This window comes from Glycine soja, chromosome 4 (assembly GCF_004193775.1).
Source record: "Glycine soja cultivar W05 chromosome 4, ASM419377v2, whole genome shotgun sequence".
Classification (NCBI taxonomy): Eukaryota; Viridiplantae; Streptophyta; class Magnoliopsida; order Fabales; family Fabaceae; genus Glycine; species Glycine soja.
In genome coordinates this window covers 12,862,725-12,867,992 of record NC_041005.1, presented here as the reverse complement: position 1 = coordinate 12,867,992, position 5,268 = coordinate 12,862,725, and positions in this window count along the sequence as shown.

The following is a 5,268-nucleotide window of genomic DNA, read 5'->3' as shown; positions in this document are numbered from 1 at the left end:
CAATGTGACCCTGACTAGTAACCTTATGATTTTGCTTAGTGAGAGTGACCTGACATACCCATTGTATAGTGTGTCTTGTTATGTACCCTTAAGCGCCCCAGTGTGGTTTTTCACTGATATGATACCACATTGCATATAGGCTTGAGTCTTAGTATAATTTTTGCATAATGTCTGCCAATTGTTTATTATGAAATTGATTAGTGTTATTAGTCTTGACCCGAGTGTGTGATTCATGTGTAATGTGATTGATGATTAAAAAATGAATTTTAAATGATAAAGTAGTGAAGTGACGTGGATTGTATTAAGTTTAACTATGTTATAAATACTTCTATAATTTATTTTGATCATGTCTTTATTTAGTTGTATTTTTTTAAAAAAAATGTGATAACTCACTCCCTGTGTGCTATTTGTGTTTGGATCTTATGATGATCTCAAACCTTGTGTTTGTGGGAACAGATGACTAGGTGGATGACTTTAAAGAACCCCGTGCTAGAGGACATTGTGACTTTAAAGCTTTAGGGGTGTTGCACTAGGAAAAGGTATTGGTTCTTGAATTGTAATTTTGAGAGAAAGACATTATTCATGTGTTGTTTTATGCTTCAGGGGCTATAAGTGTAGGTTGGTCCATCGAATTGTTTTGTATCCTGGGTTAATGTTTCTTTAACCTATAAAATTTGAGTAAAAAAATATTTGATAAAATTATTTTAATGAACGTATATTTGTAAAAAATTCTTATACACTCAAAAAAGTTCTAATGTAACCAAATGTAAAAACCTTTAATTCCCAAGAAACATATTATGACTAACCAAATATATTTTAATCAATCTCATGAATGATGATTTCCAAAAATTGACTTTCCTAAGAATTATGATGTCTGGGTATGAAAAAAAATTTCCCCTACCAAACATCCTCTAAAGGCCTAATTGGAGGTCAACATTTGATATTGAAGCACTATTTTAATATATTTATTATTAGAGAACCAAATCAACAACACTTAATTTAGAGAATCAAGTTGAGTACTTACTCTAAAATCAATACCAAATTAGTGTAAAGGCACCAATTCTAAATTAAAAGAAAGACATCAATGTTTCAGAGGTCATAGTCATTTCAGAAACAATAAAACAGTATCATTCATCTAATCATTAGGATACCCTACCTGTACTAAAATTCACAAATTAACAATTGTCTATTCAAACTATAAATATGCATAACTCTAGAAACAAGATTGATTTTTAATTTTTTTAAAAAAAATATTTTTAATTGGTATAAAAAGGATTGATGAAATTAAACTCACAAGTCAGATCAAGTAGATACAAATTTTGCTTATTCTAATTTCAAAAATTATGACTCTGACAAAATTTTATTACACAAATCAATAAATTTAACAAAAGTTCACCTTATCAAGAAATTACTCATTGGGTTTTAGAATTCAAACTTTTATATGTATTAACATTTAAGTTTTCTCTACAACTTTTTACCTCTTTCAATTTTGAGATTGCTAGTTGGCATTCGAATAATAGCAGTGACAAAAAAGTTAGTAGTGAAAAAGTAGCAAATTTGAGAAAGTCAATAAAAATAGGAAGGTAAATAATCAAGAGGTTAAAATTGGTATTTTTAGTTAACTATATGATTTTCATTCCTCCATCTTCGACATCTGTTAGAGAATAGAAAGCAACTCTTTTTTGGGAAATTTTGTTGTGTATGGACCCTATCAAAACACTTATTTCTTATTTCTCTTGTCAAACAATGAAAATTTGATATTTTCATGCTCTAAATTTCTCATAGAAATTATAGAGTACAATGTGAGAATTGGTATCAGAGCAAGGTTTTGGATACCTTTTTCTCCATTAGAGATTCTTTTACTCTGTTTTTTTATTTTCCATTACGAAATGCTATATGCACCAGATATATATAAATTATGTTCAGTGCATTTTTTGGAACATACATGCTTTGTATTCATATTTGAAGATATGATGTGAAATGCTTGGCCGAGAATAGTTATGGCCTGGACATGAACATGAATAGATGCTTTGGTGATTATTTGAAGTTCTAGTTGAAAAGTTATTTGTAAAATTATTTTCGGAAAATGGAATTGTAATGTTTTTTTGAAAATTTATTTTTGCATAAAGGAATTAATTTGGAATTATATATTAAAGAGAGATTTCTTAATCACCAAAGTGGTCAAATCTATATGATTTTTTACTTCCAAATTATATGATTGATTGATATAATGATGTTGTAAATTTATGTTTGGGTTGGATGGAATCATTAGTTATAAGGCATATATGGATTATCCAAAGGTGAACCATTGCTTATAGTTAATGATATTAAGGATTTGTTTTCATGCTTGTTGAGTGTATGTTTATCCAAAGATATCATGTATGTCAAAGTTATATATGTTTGGCATCAGTATTGATATGACGATGTATTTATTTTTCACCCAAAGGTGAACTTACATGCATAATTAAAGTCTATATAGTTTGAATCCATCATGCTTACTCAAAGCATTAATGTGTGAGTATGTTTAAATGTATGCAACTATGGTTAATATGTTTGCTTTCGACAACTTAATAATCAAGTTCAATCGGCTGAATTATAATGACTAGCCTGAAATAATCTTGTTTCAACTAGGTGTAATGGACTTAGATATGACATTGATAATGGATGCAAGCCCTTAAATCATTATAGAGACTAGTATTGATGCTGACAAGTCTCCCCATGAGGCTTGGGAGTTGTCTAACATATTGATATTGAACATGATAAGAATGACTATGGCTACAAATGTGAAGTCATCTATGCCCAAAATAGACAATGCAAGGGAGCTTGTGAAATTCGTCAAGGATTGCTCATAATTTGATATTACTGACAAGTCAATTATGGGGAACCTGTCAAGTAAGTTAACCAACAAGAAATTTGATTGGTCTCAACCAATTCATGATCACATGGCAAAAATGGCTAATATGGAAGCAAAGTTGAATTCCATGGGAATGCAAATGAGTAATTCCTTTTTCGTACAAATTATTTTGAATTCTCTTCATGCTGAATTTGTCCATTTTCAAGTGAACTATAATACTCTTAAGGAAAAATGGAATTTTCAAGAAATTAAGGCCATGTTAATTCAGTAGGAAGGGAGATTAAAGAAAATGAAGGACAACTCGATTCATATCATGACTCACAATGGAGTTAGTACTAGTAAGAGCAAGCCAAGTAAAAAGGACAAGGGCAAATCCCAATCAAAGGTTAAAGAGGGACGAGTCCATAAAGTGAAAAAGTACTACTTCTACAAGTAGAATGACACTTCAAGAAGGATTGTCCAAAAAGAAAGAAATGAGTTGAAAAGAAAGGTATATTTTATATACCTGTAAATTTTGAATCCAATCTTGTCAAGGTACCTTATAATACATGGTGGCTTGATTCAGGAGAAACTACTCATGTGTCACACATTATGCAAGGATTTTTTTCGATTCAAACCATAAGAGGAACTGAAAAGTTTCTCTACAAAGGAAACAAAATGAAGACATGAATAGAGGGCATTGGGACTTTCAAATTAATCGTGGACACTGGGTGTCATGTAGATTTGGAAGGATGTCTTTATGCACCTGGATGTGCTAGGAATTTAGTTTATGTTGCAAAGTGTAATGAATTAGGTTTTAGTTTCAAGATTGGAAAACAATGTATTTTCTTTGTTTAAGGATATGTACTATTATGGATTTGGTATTTTAATATATGGTTTGTACTGTTTCAATCTTGATGTAAAGTTTATGGAATCCTTGTTTAATGTTGAATGTGATGCTGGTAGTAAGAAGAATGTTTATGATGATAGTTATGCTTATTTGTGGCATCAAAGATTAGGTCACATATCCAAAGAAAGGATAGCAAGGTTAATGAAAAATGCAATTTTTCCTCAATTGGATTTTGGTGACTTGGATATATATTTGGATTGCATTAAAGGAAAGCAAACCAAACAAATATCAAAGAATTCTATTACAAGAAGTAATGAACTTTTAGGATCAATACACAGTGATATTTTTGGACCCTTTGGCGTTCCATCTTGGGGCGATGAAAAGTATTATATTACATTTATTGATGACTTTTCACGTTATTGTTATCTCTATCTTCTCCAAACATATTCCAATATAAGATTCACATCCTCTGCATTTAATATCTTTAGAATATTGGTCTACATCTCCCCATATTATTTGCCTTGAGTTTTTCACACCTCTCTTGCACATATATTTTGATGGGGAAAAACTCCCAAAAATAATGGTTGCAAAAAATATCCTTTGTGTAACTTATTTTTAGAATAATTAATTAGAAATAAAAAAAACATCAAGTATATAATCATAACCATAAGTTATTGTCGATTACCTGAATTTGTGAATTGGTAGACTTGATAGACCCATTAATGATACTCAGCAACTCCTTAGTAGATCCATATTCCTCAAGTGTATTCCTAATATATTCAAAAGTGACAATAATTTTAGAATATAGAAATTTTTGAATTTATATAAATACCACAAAAAAAGGATTGGATTGGGGTTTTGAAATTTTTTTAAATGTTTCTTTAAAAACAAAAGGTTTCTAATGATAGATCAGAATAAGTGAGTTTAGAATGAAAAGTTGTTTTAAGCTTAGAATGAAAATTAGTTGCACAAAATAAAATGCAACAGTTCTAGAAAAACAATTCTTTTGTAGTTTAAGACTTTTGTTTCGAAGATAGTTGCTTAATAAAAAAATTTGGTAAAACAATGTTTAGTTCTATTTTTAAGATGGAAAGATAACAGATTTATTGATTTTGTCAAAATCAGTTTTCAGATCTATACAAAGCAAAGTAGAGAAAAACAAATGGAAAGAATGCATAGAGGTTGTTATACTAGATCACCTAACCTTGGGCTATGTCCAGTCCTCACTGTTAAAAATAAGATTTCACTAAAACAACCAATTCACAACTGGACCAACAAACTAGCGGATTTCTACAACCTATTAATTCTCCACTAGACTTCAAACCTAGCCTTTGCTAGACCAGCTATACTACTGGATTTCTCTTCTTCTAGCCATTGTTGGACTTTACAGAAAATGGGTCTGTGATCCAACCGCACAGATTATAGATTTTCTCTTCACAACAGGATTCCACTTAGGAACTAATTCTCACAATTCTATATATGATTATTACAAGCTTTTAAAGCACAATACAAAAATGGCTCACTCTCATAGAGAGGGTTGAAGCTAAAACACAAATTTCTCAATAAGAAATCAAGCACAATGTGT